This window comes from Mixophyes fleayi, chromosome 9, assembly GCF_038048845.1.
Source record: "Mixophyes fleayi isolate aMixFle1 chromosome 9, aMixFle1.hap1, whole genome shotgun sequence".
Classification (NCBI taxonomy): Eukaryota; Metazoa; Chordata; class Amphibia; order Anura; family Limnodynastidae; genus Mixophyes; species Mixophyes fleayi.
The window spans coordinates 123935795-123952627 of record NC_134410.1 but is presented as its reverse complement, the minus strand read 5'-3'; the positions used below and the strand labels follow the sequence as shown (position 1 = coordinate 123952627).

At 42.5% G+C, this 16833-nt stretch overlaps 1 protein-coding gene across 5 annotated transcripts in view; it reads left to right on the top strand.

Annotated features, from left to right (window-relative positions):
- The first annotated feature begins 739 nt into the window (after window positions 1–739).
- ZNF618 (zinc finger protein 618) overlaps window positions 740–16833 on the top strand; it is a 91014-nt gene continuing 74920 nt past the window's right edge. For 4 of the 5 annotated variants that reach the window (XM_075185497.1, XM_075185499.1, XM_075185498.1 and 1 more), the window contains exon 1: window positions 741–863. The gene's annotated coding sequence lies outside the window, so the exon portion shown is untranslated. Of the gene's footprint in view, window positions 864–16833 lie in introns of all 5 variants that reach the window. The other variant, XM_075185500.1, reaches the window with a different exon arrangement.

Here is a 16833-nt window from a genome sequence, read left to right as displayed (position 1 = left end):
TTACACCACATACACACATGATATAACACACATACATGATATTACACACATTATATAACACACATGATATTACACACAGGACACCACATACAGACATGATATTACATACATTACACCACATACACACATGATATTACATACATTACACCACATACACATGATATAACACACAGGACACCACATACACATAATATTACATACATTACACCACATACACACATGATATTACATACATTACACCACATACACACATGATATTACATACATTACACCACATACACACATGATATTACATACATTACACCACATACACACATGATATTACATACATTACACCACATACACATGATATTACATACATTACACCACATACACACATGATATTACATACATTACACCACACACACATGATATTACATACATTACACCACATACACACATGATATTACATACATTACACCACATACACATGATATTACATACATTACACCACATACACACATGATATTACATACATTACACCACATACACACATGATATTACATACATTACACCACATACACATAATATTACATACATTACACCACATACACACATGATATTACATACATTACACCACATACACACATGATATTACATACATTACATAACACACATACATGATATCACACACATGATATTACATATTATGATCTCCCTCCATGTATGACTGTACAGCCGCCTCCTCCTCTCTCCTCCTCCCCCTCCAGCCTCCTCCTCCTCCAGCCCGATCCGCTCAACTCTCCCCGGGCCGAGGCTGCCAGGGAGCCGGGGACTGATCGCACCCAGCCGGCCCGGAGAGCCGCCCCTGCTCCGCCGACAAGGTAAGTCCGCCGGACCCCCAACTCCTCACCGGGGGCCCCTCACCCCGAGCGGGGCCCCCACATCCCGGGCTCCGGGCATGTGGGGGGGGGGGCGGGGGGTGTACGGGGAGAGGGGGGACTGGATATACTGGGGGGGGGGGTCATAGTGCCTCCTGCCCCCCCCCCCCCCCCCGGAGCCCCCTGTTACCCCCAACACTGCTCATATACAGGGAGTGTAACGTCTGTGTCCTGGGGGGGGTCAGTGTGATAATACCCCCCCCTCACTGTGATCCTCAGGGGTCTCTGCAGGGAGCCCCCCCCCCCCACCCTAATCCTCCCCAGCCCCCCCTGTACTCTTCATTTTACATCCTAAACTAAATTACACAACATAAATCTGACATTTATTCCTCTAAATCTAAGTTGGGGTCTCCAGGAATCCTGCACAGCCCCCCAAAAACCACCCCTCCCCCCCAGTGCCCCCTGCCCCCCTCCCCCCATCTCAGGCCTGATTCCTCTCTCAATTTTTTTTCCCAATTTTTTTTTTCTAAAAGGCAGATTTATTCCATTACACACCGCCACCTGCAGGAGAGCGTCCCCCAAATGGAGAAATTCACTGGAAATAAACAATTATTTCTCTCATTTTTTTTCCCCCCCCCCAAAAAAATTCCCAAAACTTTAATTTCCTCAGCCCGGGGCTCTCCCAGCTCGGAGGGGTACCCCTGTCACACCGCATGTAGGGGGTGATCTGCGCCCCCCCTTCTTTACCCTTCACCCAGCCAGCCCCAAATTGAAATATTGTATTTTATATTTTTTTTCCAAGTGAATTTTCAATTGCAATAAATATTTTTTTTTCCCCATCTTAAAAATTTAGATTTGGGTGCAACCACCGTAAGAGAAAAAAAATAAACAAATGTGTGGGTGCAGTGCAGCACTTGTGGACAAGAAGGAAAAAAAAATATGAAATTTTCAATTATTTCAGCAAAGATGAAGTGATTTATACATTTATCATATCATCCTGCTGTTACTGAGTAAAAGGAGATGTCTGGATTTCTGCATTGGGGGGAGAAAAATAAATAAATGCAATCTGTAATGTTGTGAGGGCACACCCAAAAAAAAATTAAAAGAAAAAAAGAATTGAAATTGAAATTTAATTTTTTGCAAAATAAATTATAGAACAGGATTATTTTAGTTTTGTGTGTGATGCATTCATTTGTTGTACATAAGACTGAACTAGGTTTTGTGTTAGGAATTGTTTTTGCATAAAATTCTCTGTGGAAAATAGCTAAAGTTTAAGAGCAGAGACTGATTGTTTATAACCAGCATTGATTGTATCTAGGCTGCTAAATGAAATTTTGCCTTGATTGTGAAATCCACTAATGTCAAGGTTTATTTTCTAATAACAATAATAGTTTTACCCTTCGTGTGTTGACGTTATACATATGTTTTGACAATGCAACCCATATACGTGTGGTACAGTTTATTCAACCAGTGTCTGCCATATTGAATTAAATTTTAATTAATTTTGTTCATTGTGGCTGCAGAAGTAGAATTGAAATCTTTCCTTTTTTTTTTCTTTTTTTGTTTCTGTTTAACCGTTTGCTGGTTTTAGACTAGTTTTTCTTCCCTGTGATTGGAAAATTTAAGCTTTTTCATGTGCTCCCAGCAATTTGAAGCTAATATATGCAGTGTCCACTGTCATTTTTTTAGTTTGCATTTGCAGTTAGAAATGTATGTTTATTTTGAATGCTGAAATTTTTTTATTTTATTCTTTTGCTTTTTTTTTTTTTTTAAATGTGTTCCGTCCCAGTTTTGAAATAGGCATTCACAAATTTTTGAAACAACCTCCTATGGCATTTCCTGAATAGTTTTGTGAATGGTAATATTTGAGTTTAGTGTTTACTTTGTTTCTATAGTTTATTTTTAGTTTAGGTTTTGTGGTTAAATTTATTTATTTATTTTTTAAACTGGCCACTTTTTCAATGTTTGTTATGGGACAACACCCCACCCCCCTACATTTTATTTTAACCCTATAACTACTTAAGTTTTAAAGTATGTAAAACTGTGTCCTTTGTATGCAATTGCTTGCATCTCTGATATAATTTTGCTAATCTAGTACCCTGTCAAATAAACATTTGCCTTAAATATTTTATATATATATTTTTTAAACTCTTGTGTTTTTATTGTATTTATTGTGTACAAATTGGGGAACGCTTTGGTAAAATTTATTGAGTTAAAATAGGTGAATGAATTTGTTAAATTTATGTTTAATATTGACCTTGGTTATTATTATTTTCTTATTTTGAAAAATCAATATTTTGTGCTCCATCTATTTTGGTGCAAAGCACGCACATGATGTAATTGTCACCTGTCTGCATAATTGCTGCCTTGGGACCTTATAGATTTCACAAGGGGGGGGGGCATTAAGTGATGTGAATGAAGAAACAGTCTCAGGTTGTACCTTGCTACATAACATGTTGGCGCTATAGAACTAAAACATGATGAATATAAGTTCTGCTTTGACGACCTGTCGTTTTCATCAATTCCACTTTATTTATTTTTTCCATTTTAACATATAGGCCACGATTCAATATTTTAGTTAATCTTTAATAAACATGATAATACATAAAACATATTGTGCATTTTGTATTTCTTTGTGTAAAGAGGTGAATGTATGGAGTTGTGTAACTGTTTTCCTTGAGGAATTATAACCCATTCCTGATTATTTCTCTCTATAATTATGGAATTTGTTCATTATAGGATTTGCTTTCTATAGTAATAATGTGTATATCCATCGCCTAACGCCATCTAGTTCAGCGGTTAATACCTGGGACCACAAGCGTCAGTGCGCTATTGTTCTGAAACTGGAAAAGCAGCGTTTTACAATAGAACGTTTTTGCATCTCCGGCGATTGAGGGGTCCCGAAAACAGATTGTGCGAACGCAACCCATAATGTGCGCAAATCTGGTGTAGAGGAAACGTGGAATTTGTGATAATTAGTTCTGGTGCCTTATAACTTTTCATTGGTTGAGAAATTGTTTAAAATTCTTATCAATATTTTGTAACTCTATAGTTAATATTTTAAATAAAGTTAAACTTTTTTAACTTTTTTTTTTAAATTGAAGCATTTGCAAAATGATATATGTAGAATTTTCCATACCTTGTGAAATATTTCCAAATCCAAGGGGAGGGGAATTTTCTATTGACATTTCCCGCTGCAGATGACATGCTAAATTTCTCACTGGGATGTGAGCTCTGCAATTTACCACTGCCATTTGATGTACTTTATCAGTAGTGCAATTCAACTTGTTTGTTTTTGCTTTTTGTTTTTTACTTAACTGAAAAAAAAAATCTTCATTTAAAAAATAATTTACTGTTTTTTTTTGTTGTTTTTTTTTAACAAAAAGGCTTTAAAATGTATAGATTGCAATTAAACTGGGAATAATTTTTTTTTTTTTAGATTTTGTTGCTATTTTCTGAAACCTGCATGGGAAATGCTTTATACAGACATTTTAAAGGGCACCGTTTTCATGAAGTCTCTGGATATTTAAATTATATCTGCAGAAGTATCAACATGGCTGCTCCCTTAATAGTTACGAAACTAAACTGAAATGGCAATCTGAGCAGAATAACGACATATATTTACTGTACGTTCTATAAAAGAGAAAAATAAGTCTAGTCTTATAAATAGAGTATGTTTTATCTTTTTATATTAATTGAGGCCTGTGGGCAATGATGAAGATCAATACAGAATGACATGTGCAAATACTATTTAAAGTTAATACAATTAGGGGCACTTATAAATGAACAATCATAGCAGTGACGCTCAGTAGAGTATCATACCTAACATTACCTATTATCGCTTTTATGGCGCCAATCGGATTACGCAGCGCTGTACAGAGAATACGTAGTCATGCGCATCATACCCTGCCATTGAAGCTTGCAATCAAGTGGATTGGAATCCCAGTGTCGACTTCTTGAAAACTTAATGAAGTCACGTAGGGTCCTGATTCATGTACGAACGCAACTTGCACATAAGTTGCGTTTGGAAAAAAAAAAAAGCAAGGGAACTTGTCCGTAGTTCCGACAGTATTCAAATGCAAGCAGATTTCGAGATTAATTTTAATTTGTTTCTGGGTGTAAATACGCCCTGCCTACGCAGTATTTGCCGTACGTAGACACACAGAACAGACTGCAGTATACGCACATGTATAAAAGGTGATTTAAGAATGCATAATGCTTTTAAGTGATCATGAAATAATAATTATTTATATAAATATTGATTTTCAAATATAATTATTATATTTTTTTACATTCCTTACATAAATTCTTTCAATGCTGACTTTACATACAATTCATTTGTATAGTCTATGTTGGCTGCATACTGTAATTCTGCGATAGTGGCAGGAGGGACGTCTGAGCAGACACAGAGTGCTTAACAGCTTTTTAGACTTGTTTCCCAGAAAAGCGTTGTCAGGATAGGTTCATTCATATGCAGGTTCCGTGATGTCACAGTAGCTTAGATGACTGCATTCTCTGTTTTTTTTTTTGACCGGCATCCAGTTAGGACATTGGCCTAAATATTTTTGATGAGCTTCAGCTTTCTTTAAGAGAGTGACAAGCGAATTCTTTATTTTTTTTTCACAGCGCTGCTGTGGGCTGTGTATTTTACCTTCATATCTGGTCGTTTTAGTTTGGGGGGTACAGTGGTCCTTTAAGGAGCAAAGATTTTCTATAGATGGAAGTATGATTTTTAAATATTTTTTGTTTTAAATTGCACAATTTTGTGCTTTAAAGGAGTCGTCCAGAATCTTTTAAGATCCTGCAATCCACAAATAAAATGGCTGGGGCTGTTTGCTCGTGAAAGCACAATGCTCTTAGGAATTGTGGCTCTTTTTTTTATTATTATTATAAACATATCGCACACTCCACAATGCTTTTACAATTGGGAACGTGCACGGTAATGAAATAAGACTGGGTAAGAGAGGGGCCCTGCTCGCAGGCCTACGATCTATAGGAAAATAAGAGTTTCATATACGAGGTTAAAAGTCGCAGATTGCATATTGATCCAGCCAGATTGCAATGAAAGTGGCTCAGAGTAAGAACGCTGTCAAAGGCGCGCGGCGCATCCAGTGAGCTCCCCCCCAATACATTAACCTCTGCAGACATAAGTAGGGTCCCGACCAGTGAACACAAAGTGTGTGAGCCCCTAATTTTTACTTTCGTAAGAAAGGTTCCATTGTTTAAAGACAAAATAAGCACTCGGACATGATCACCAATAGTTTCTTCCGGCAGTTACGATGAGGAGCTCTGCTAGACAATTTAATGAAGATGGAAGTGCCACGGGCAGCGTGGGTGAAAGATGGGGGTATTTTAAAATGTTTTAGTAAATTTTAAGCATGGTGCTTCAAATGGCGGAAAGCGCCTTCAAATGGAAAAAATGAAATCCCAACTTTTCGGATGATGCATGTACAGTGTTTTTCAGGGCCCCCTGTTCCTTTTTTATCCCCCCCGTACTTTAAGGAAAAATTTTCTCAAGTTGGGTTCAGGTTAGTTGGGGATAGACGGCTGCCTGGCAACTAGGATGTCTTGTCACACATTTTTGCTGGTATTAAGGTCACAACTCTGGATGGTTAGACAATGTCTATTCTCTTCATTCTTAGCCCCTCCAGTGTTGCTGTTTTGGTGAGGCTTTGTTCATTATCCCGTTGAAAGACCATTGTTCCACCGACCCCCCCCCACATAGGCAAAGCGAGGGGGGGGGGGGGGGTGTTTCCTAGTGCCTGGAAACCCCCCTCCAATTCTGGGGCACTGTATAATTGAGGTGGCTCGACCCTGCCCCCGCTTCACACGGCTCTGCTTGAAAAGGGAGAGCTTAGTGCACCTAACAGTAGTGCACACAGCATTGCCCCTGTATATTATGGAAATAGGAAGAGTTGGAGAGCAGCCAAGTGCTGTCTAATATTATAGCCATGCCCCCATGCATTCTGGTCACGCCCACTGGCGGCGTGGTGTGGAAACTCCCCTCTACAAACCCTGCGTTTGCCCCTGCCCCCCCCCCCCCCCACACACACTCTTTAGTCTTCTCGCACCTCAAGAATATCTATCACATTTCTAATGTATCCAGTTGGGTGTTTATAAACTTTTGGGTTCTTCCTTGGCAGTTTTTACATTTTAGTCATTTCTGTTTTTCGTTTTCTAGTAATTAGTAGTGAAAAGGTTCTAGAAACATTTATTTTAATTGCTACTCTTCTTATTTCAAACTATTTAAAATTCACAACCTACGGCATGAAAATGAGTTGGGGGCTGAAAATGTCTTCAAGGCACTGTGTATGTATATATTTAAATTGCATTTAAGTCACATTAAGTGCCACATCAGCATGACATCCTTGACACTTATTAGACCTATATTTTAACGTGCTTTTTATACGTTTATTAACAGCGGATAATTGGCGCTAGTTTGTGCTCATTAAGAAAGTTTTTTTTTTTTTTTAAAAAAAAATAAATGAAAAAAAATCTTGTTTCGGACTTTAATATGCCTGAGAAAGATTCCAATCAATGTTATATACGTCATTATTTTTGTTTTAGGGAATTGTATTCCAACCTTGCTCTAATTAATATCCCTTGCTTTATTTTCTGTTGTTTGCTGAAACCTGAATCCAAATAGTACCTCTTGTATATGCCTCAACTTTCCCTGACTCGTATGCTCATATTGGCTTTTGATGCACTTTTTATGCATTAATAAATTCATGATAAATGCATTCAAAATAGGAATCGATAGTGCTGTTCCCACCGCCACGTTCTAAAATTTTAATCTTAACGATTGATTGTATTTTAGAAGAGACCCGATGCAGGAGAAGCATATTAAAAATGCAACTTTCTCCCAGTGCGTACGTGTGAACTAGCTCTCATCGCACCGAGATATAATTTATGCATTTATCGACCTTCTATTGATCACCGATCTCCATATTGGACGAGGGCGGCGTTTCCACGCTGGAGGTTGGAAAGGGCATCTATCTTCCAATTCCATATTCTCTACAGAGAACCAGGCAGATTTATTCTAACCATATAGCGATAAATCATTAAAATTTCCAGCCTTAATTTAATGCTAGTAATTATACAGATTATTCTTGTGCAGATACTGAGCTGGTATTGACGAAGGAGATTTATAGACCACTTGAATCCTCCAAGCGACCTCTCGTGAGATCGCCAACGTCGGACATCCATTATCTGCGTAGAGATTGTGATGTGGGGCACTCCTAAGTAACCGGGTCTATATCGTAAATGTTAACGTTGTGGTTTGGATGAAAATATAACAATATCGAAGTCCCAACAGGCAGAAACTGGACAGTATCAAATGTTCATGTTGTTCAGTTCAAACACAGGCACATACCCTGAATGACCCGGTTTATATACTAGCTGCCTACAGACGAGATCGGCTACCTACAACCAATGCAGAAACGCTGCCTATCCTTACCCGGAAAACTTGTAACATGGCCATTCTTCAGCGAGGACTCTCATGCCTATCGTTGGCAAATATTACATATCTAAGCTTATTATATGAAATAGTCTGTAGGCTACCGTAAAGGCTAATCGTTCTGTTGGGTCCTCCGAAACTTCTAACAATCCTATCACCAGGCCAGGGTTTACAAACCCCTCTGCTAACTTTCCATTCAAGGACGGGGGCTAAACAAGAGAGGGTATTTGCAGCTTGAGACGTTAAATGCATTTGGTTGACCTGCAAGACAGGTGAAATCAAGGGGAGCAGGTAAATAATATTTTATATTTTGTATCGTTTTGGGTAGCATTAGGGTTTCAATCTCTGACTGAGTTAGTAGAGCTCCTGAGCTTTGGACCAACCACAAAGGTCAGCTACACCGATCAAACAGCAGAGGTGTCGGTTGAGGAGCACCCTTTAATGTACCAGCCTGAGGGTAGTTTCTCCACCCCCCCCATCCACCTCCCAAAAAGTTTTAAAACCCCTGTTAAAATGTCTTGATACAGTGTCCTTCAAGCAGATTTTTAACATTTGTAGACAATATCTTGTTTTTTATTTTTTTTATAAAGAATTCATTAAGGTGTGTTTGAAAATATTCGTTACACATAACTCACATTTTTCCTCAAGCCTTTTATGTTGTAAATAAATGTCCCATGTTACTATGTCTGTTCCTCTTGTCTTCTGTATCGTCCCACATGTGGGTTATACATGATTCTCGGTGTCAGGCTCCATATGTCCTTGGCTGGGTACACATCTATACAATTATCGTGCAGATCACACAATTCACGACCGTTTGGTCAGATATTGCATTAGTGTCTACGCTCCCACGATCCTGTTTTGTCGTACCAAAGCACATCTGTTGATTTGGTGAGGATCGTGGGTCTGAAAGTAAATTGTGTAGGTCTGTACACATGAATCTGCATCCTCATCGGGACTTTCAATTGTTCGTTAATGAGATCTGTGTTTCTTTTTGTGTTGCTCGAAAGCCAATTTTTTGTTTTTCTGTAAATTTTTCCTTTTTTTCACCCTAAAAACTTTACCAAATTTTTCAGAAACTCTCGGGCAGGAGAGACAAGGGAGTGCTAGGATAAAGATGGAAATAATGTTTGTTACTTAAATCTTTTATAGCTTCTTTTATTTACTTTGTAGTGAATGTTTTAAAAAAAAGGAAGCAAACTTTTTCCCTTATTAAATAAAATTTCACGACGTATCTTTTAAATTGGTAAAAATTGTAAAGGTAAAGAAAATGTTTAAAACACTCTTGAAAAGTCATGATATTTTAAAGTTCTTTTAATCTCTGATATTCTGTTGTCTGTATCCGAGGCTCTGATTACCCAGCCCAGTGGTACTTGGAGAGATCCAACAATTTGTTCTTCTATCCAATTTCAGAATGAACACTGACAAGACCGAAATTCAAGTTTTTTTACCCCCATAGTTCTAAAAATTGCCTTGGGGTGTACAGAGACCGGAGCCTTGGGACGTGCGGAGAAGGGTGCTTTGTGGTGTGCGGAGGAGGGGGCCTTGTGGTGTGCGGAGGAGGGGGCCTTGTGGTGTGCGGAGGAGGGGGCCTTGTGGTGTGCGGAGGAGGGGGCCTTGTGGTGTGCGGAGGAGGGGGCCTTGTGGTGTGCGGAGGAGGGGGCCTTGTGGTGTCCAGAGACCGGAGCCTTGGGACGTGCGGAGAAGGGTGCTTTGTGGTGTGCGGAGGAGGGGGCCTTGGGGTGTGCGGAGGAGGGTGCCTTGGGACGTGCGTAGAACGGAGCCTTGGGGCGTGTTGAGAATAGAGCCTTGGGGCGTGCGGAGGAGGGTGCCTGGGGTGTGTGGAGAACGGAGCCTTGGGACGTGCGGAGGAGGGTGCCTTGGGGTGTGCAGAGAACGGAGCCTTGGGGCGCGCGGAGGAGGGTGCCTTGGGGTGTCCAGAGAAAGGAGCCTTGGGGCGTGCAGAGGAGGGTGCCTTGGGATGTGCAGAGAAAGGAGCCTTGGGGCGTGCGGAGGAGGGTGCCTTGGGGTGTGCAGAGAACGGAGCCTTGGGGTGTGCGGAGGAGGGTGCCTTGGGGTGTCCAGAGAAAGGAGCCTTGGGGCGTGCAGAGGAGGGTGCCTTGGGGTGTGCAGAGAACGGAGCCTTGGGGCGTGCGGAGGAGGGTGCCTTGGGATGTGCAGAGAACAGAGCCTTGGGGCGTGTTGAGAATAGAGCCTTGGGGCGTGCGGAGGAGGGTGCCTTGGGACGTGCGTAGAACGGAGCCTTGGGGCGTGTTGAGAATAGAGCCTTGGGGCGTGCAGAGGAGGGTGCCTGGGGTGTGTGGAGAACGGAGCCTTGGGGCGTGCGGAGGAGGGTGCCTTGGGACGTGCGTAGAACGGAGCCTTGGGGCGTGTTGAGAATAGAGCCTTGGGGCGTGCAGAGGAGGGTGCCTTGGGATGTGCAGAGAACGGAGCCTTGGGGCGTGCGGAGGAGGGTGCCTTGGGATGTACAGAGACCGGAGCCTTGGGACGTGCGGAGGAGGGTGCCTTGGGGTGTACAGAGAAAGGAGCCTTGGGGCGTGCAGAGGAGGGTGCCTTGGGGTGTGCAGAGAACGGAGCCTTGGGGCGTGCGGAGGAGGGTGCCTTGGGATGTGCAGAGAACAGAGCCTTGGGGCGTGTTGAGAATAGAGCCTTGGGGCGTGCGGAGGAGGGTGCCTTGGGGTGTGCAGAGAACGGAGCCTTGGGGCGTGCGGAGGAGGGTGCCTTGGGACGTGCGTAGAACGGAGCCTTGGGGCGTGTTGAGAATAGAGCCTTGGGGCGTGCAGAGGAGGGTGCCTGGGGTGTGTGGAGAACGGAGCCTTGGGGCGTGCGGAGGAGGGTGCCTTGGGACGTGCGTAGAACGGAGCCTTGGGGCGTGTTGAGAATAGAGCCTTGGGGCGTGCAGAGGAGGGTGCCTTGGGATGTGCAGAGAACGGAGCCTTGGGGCGTGCGGAGGAGGGTGCCTTGGGATGTGCAGAGAACGGAGCCTTGGGGTGTGCGGAGGAGGGTGCCTTGGGATGTACAGAGACCGGAGCCTTGGGACGTGCGGAGGAGGGTGCCTTGGGGTGTACAGAGAACGGAGCCTTGGGGCGTGCGGAGGAGGGTGCCTTGGGGTGTACAGAGAACGGAGCCTTGGGGCGTGCGGAGGAGGGTGCCTTGGGATGTACAGAGACCGGAGCCTTGGGACGTGCGGAGGAGGGTGCCTTGGGGTGTACAGAGAACCGAGCCTTGGGGTGTGCGGAGGAGGGTGCCTTGGGGCGTGCCGAGGATGGTCCCTTGGGTTGTGCGAAGAACGGAGCACTGGGGTGTGCGGAGGAGGGTGCCTTGGGTTGTGTGGAGAACGGAGCCTTGGGGTGTGTGAAGGAGGGTGCCTTGGGGTGTACATAGAGTGGAGCCTTGGGGTGTGCGGAGGAAGGAGCCTTGGGGTGTACGGAGAATGGAGCCTTGGGGTGTGCGGACAACGGAGCCTTGGGGTGTGAATAGAACGGAGCCTTGGGATGTGCGGAGGAGGGTGCCTTGGGGTGTATGGATAATGGAGCCCTGGCGAGTATTCCGACACATAGAGAGAATGGGGGTGTGGCGAAGTCTGGGATAGACACACCCCTTTCCCCTCCTCCATGCTGGCTGAAGGCCAATTTTGCAACTTTAGATTCTTGATTGATTTAACTAATACAAGAATATTTCCCACTTTGCAAACTTACAAGATAATTCTGATCTCCCCTCTACAGTTTTCCATCAGTTCTCTAGTAATCGAACATTTCTATCACTTATCATTGAACAAAATAAAGGTTAGCCCATTAATCCCCTTTTGAGTGATAATTACAAAGTAACTACTTCTGTAGTCCTCAACGTGTCCTAATATTTGATGAAATGTAATCTGACAAGAGACATAACAGATTTTACTTCTTTAACATAAAAAAATAAATAAATAAGCCAACACGACAAAACCACATGTGGAAAGCTTTGTATATCCAGCTACTGGTATAAAGAGGAGTTCATGGTGGACTCAAAGATGGTGGGGCTTCCGGGTCCTGTGTCTGCAAAACACCCTTAATCATCAGCCCTCCATCATGGTGTTTAACGGTTGATATAAGGTTCTTGAGGTGATACGCTGTGATGGGTTTTTGGCAAACATGGTGTTGTGTATTAAGATCAAACAACATCATCAATATCTGGAACGGTGTCCTCTGGACAGACAAGAAGTCTTGTGTTTCGTTCGATTGCAACTTTGCAGACCTAAGTCGATCACTTTGTATGTTTGGAGAGTAGGGTCTTACGCCCTTCCTTGAGAGCCATGCTTGTTGACTTTGTCCAACGGTAGTCGTAGACATTACCATTTCTCATGTTAACCGAGGCTTGTAGATCCCTTGATGTGGCTTTTTGGGTTTTTGTGATTTTTTTCTTTGAGCATCCTCCCGGTCTGATCTTTGGGTGAATTAATGGGGACAACCCCACCCCTGGGAAGGTTGGACTCTTTACAAATGGAGAACACTGAAGGCAATCTCACTAGAAGAGGATGAATTGTTCGGCAATGTCCTTGTAACACTCTCCAGACTGGCGAGCCGGAACTATGGCTTCTCTCAGATCATTGCCGATGTCTTTATTTTCCTTGGCCTGGTAACTTGCTTAAACCCTGATTACTCCACACTGACCATCCTAAGGTTCTGCTTTTATACACAGGTGGTCTCATGGGGCTTCTACGTGTTGTATTGACTAATGACAAAGGCAAATCGTTTATTGGTCATTTGTTAGATTATATTTTTTAAAATTTGACGTATAAAGTCCAGATAATTAATTGTGTCCTGATATGAAGGTTCAAAATGCTGTACCCTTTCTTCTTCCCGTGACTATATATGTAAAAGTTTTAATGAGCAAAACTGAAAATAATAAAGGGATTACAGAGAAATAATATTTTCTGACATAGCAACATAGAATTTGACGGTAGATAAGAACCACTTGGTCCATCTAGTTTGCCCGTATTTTAACCTATGGTGACTTCAAACTCTGTTTGATCCTTAGATCTCTGTAACGATATCCTTATGTCTATCCCAAGCATGTTTACATTGCTGTACTGTATTACCCTCTACCACCTCTGATGGAGGCTATTCCACTTATCTACTACCCTTTCTGTGAAGTCATTATTCCTCACATTTCCTTTGAACCTACTTCCCCCAGTGTCAGTACATGTCCTCGTGTTCTAATACTTCTCTTCCCCCAGTGTCAGTACATGTCCTCGTGTTCTAATACTTCTCTTCCCCCCAGTGTCAGTACATGTCCTCGTGTTCTAATACTTCTCTTCCCCCCAGTGTCAGTGCATGTCCTCGTGTTCTAATACTTCTCTTCCCCCCAGTGTCAGTACATGTCCTCGTGTTCTAATACTTCTCTTCCCCCCCAGTGTCAGTACATGTCCTTGTGTTCTAATACTTCTCTTCCCTCCAGTGTCAGTACATGTCCTCGTGTTCTAATACTTCTCTTCCCTCCAGTGTCAGTGCATGTCCTCGTGTTCTAATACTTCTCTTCCCCCCAGTGTCAGTACATGTCCTCGTGTTCTAATACTTCTCTTCCCCCCAGTGTCAGTACATGTCTTCGTGTTCTAATACTTCTCTTCCCCCCAGTGTCAGTGCATGTCCTCGTGTTCTAATACTTCTCTTCCCTCCAGTGTCAGTACATGTCCTCGTGTTCTAATACTTCTCTTCCCCCCAGTGTCAGTACATGTCCTCGTGTTCTAATACTTCTCTTCCCCCCAGTGTCAGTGCATGTCCTCGTGTTCTAATACTTCTCTTCCCCCCAGTGTCAGTACATGTCCTCGTGTTCTAATACTACTCTTCCCTCCAGTGTCAGTACATGTCCTCGTGTTCTAATACTTCTCTTCCCCCCAGTGTCCGTACATGTCCTCGTGTTCTAATACTACTCTTCCCTCCAGTGTCAGTACATGTCCTCGTGTTCTAATACTTCTCTTCCCCCCAGTGTCAGTACATGTCCTCGTGTTCTAATACTTCTCTTCCCCCCAGTGTCAGTACATGTCCTCGTGTTCTAATACTTCTCTTCCCCCAGTGTCAGTACATGTCCTCGTGTTCTAATACTTCTCTTCCCCCCAGTGTCAGTACATGTCCTCGTGTTCTAATACTTCTCTTCCCCCCAGTGTCAGTACATGTCCTCGTGTTCTAATACTTCTCTTCCCCCCAGTGTCAGTACATGTCCTCGTGTTCTAATACTTCTCTTCCTTTGTAGAATGTTTCCCTCCTGCACCTTGTAATAACCTTTGATATATTTGAAAGTTTCTATCATGTTCCCTTCTCTGCTCCAAACTATACATAATAAGATCTTTTAGTCTCTCCGGGTAAGTTTTGTGCTGTAGACCATGCACCATGTTAGTTGCCCTTCTTTGTACAGTCTGTAATGTATTTATATCCCTCTGGAGATACGGCCTCCAGAACTGAACACAGTATTCTAGATGAGGCCGTACCAATGACCTATACAGTGACATTATTACTTCTTTCTGCTACTGATTCCTCTCCCTATGTAACCAAGCATCTGACTTACCTTCCTCATTGCTTTGTTACACTACTTACCTGCCTTTATGTCACCTGAAATAGTGACTCCTAGATCCCTTTCCTCCTCTGTAGTTTCCATTATAGTGTCATTAATACTATATTTAGCCTTTGGGTTTTTGAGACCCAAGTACATTATTTTGCATTTTTTTGCATTAAACTGTAGCTGTCACTCTCTGACCATTCCTCTAGTCTACCTAGATCATCAATCATTTGTTTTACCCCTCCTGGTGTGTCTACCCAGTTGCATATAACTCGACCAAACACAATGTATCTCCGTCGGTCTTTAATGGCTGATAACAGAATGATACTTTTGCACTAGAAATAGAATCTCAGACATTCCAGGTATTGGTTCACACTTCCTGTTGGCATCTGTTTCTGTTTTTGAATTTCTTTTTTTTTTTATTTCCTTTTTTTATTGAAGTAAATGTTGAGTTTACAGTACACAAAGACAAGGTTTGACGTGTTTTGTTGTACGTTGCAGAGCCCAGAGGTGCACAGACAGGTTTAAAACCGGATAGATATGTAAAAAGTAACTTATTAAAAATCAGAAAGTTAAAACGACTTCTAATGAAGGCTAAGTTACCTGCGATATTGCATAATCTTTTTTGTTTTATGTTTTCCTCTTTGTTGCTTTTTTAAACCTGGTGATTTGGTTCCAGCATCGGTCTCAAGAGCGATGCCGTCCGGAATTAACTCCTCAGGGGCTGCTATTTTCTTTAAAATCTATAAATATTTGTTACAATTTGTCTCGTCCGTTTTCGGTAAACTAAATGCAGCCCATTCATTTTATGCCTTTTATACCTCAGTGATGTCATTGGTTCATTGGTTACTAGTGAATTCATAGGCTAAATATTGTCTCTGCAACCCCCCCCCCCCCCCCCCCCGACCAGAAATGGCCACCTGCGTTGATGAGGACAATAGTTTGTGTGAGCAGTTTCTTAAGCTGGGTACACACTACACTGTTTTCGTCCAATAATCGGCTCAAACAGCCGACATACGACCGCTCGTTCAAAAGTCGGGTCAGTGTGTGCAGTGACACGATGGTCGAAAGTCTGCCCAAATGGACGATTGTCGCCTCATTTGGTTGGTCGTACCGTTAAATATTTTCGTTCCAATCTCGTTTCCACTGTGTAGTGTGTATAAACTTCCGACCGATCCACAACAGTGAGTACGAAATTACAGTCATTGCTCACGACAACATGGCTGTAAAAAGTCGCTAAAGGGACGTCCGCTCTTCCCTTTATCGTCCTAAACAAGGCTAGTGTGTATGCAGTCCATGGACCGAGCGATCGGACCATCGATCCCATGGAAAATCGCTCTGCATAAAAAGTTGGTCGAAATTTCTGTAGTGTGTACCTAGCTTTACACTGTATGTATGGGAACTTCCTTTTTTGTGTTTACGTGTCAAAGGTACCATGTGCCTCTTAACATTTCCTGTTTAGTGCCCCTTAAATCTGCAACAACCTCCAACAGAGGGCCTTATAAATAAACATTTAAGGTCCTCTGTTGGAGGGGGTTATGATTATCATGTTAGCTGGGTCATTAGCATACTAAACAGCCTGATTAGCATGATAATAGCACCCAACCAGGCCAACTGGAGGGAGCAATTTTTTTTGTGGGGGGGAGAGGGGTTGTCTTTAACAGATTCACAGAAATACACATAGGTTTCAGAGATCCAAGAAGTAGCATTTTGTGTGTTTTTACTATATCCGTAAAAACACAAGTGAGTTTTGTTGAGTTTGACAGAGGTTTAATTTAGAAAAAACAAATATGAAATTCGCTCGCCATAATGCCAAAATTGAGCCCTGCCATTGTACTACATTTGTTTTGTTTTGTTATTTTTTTTGAAAAACAAAAACAAAAAGAAACACCAAAAACAATAATGTAAAGTTTATAATGTCTATGCATCTGGCCTCTGTGAGGATCCACCGCTCATTGCTCCTCTGGT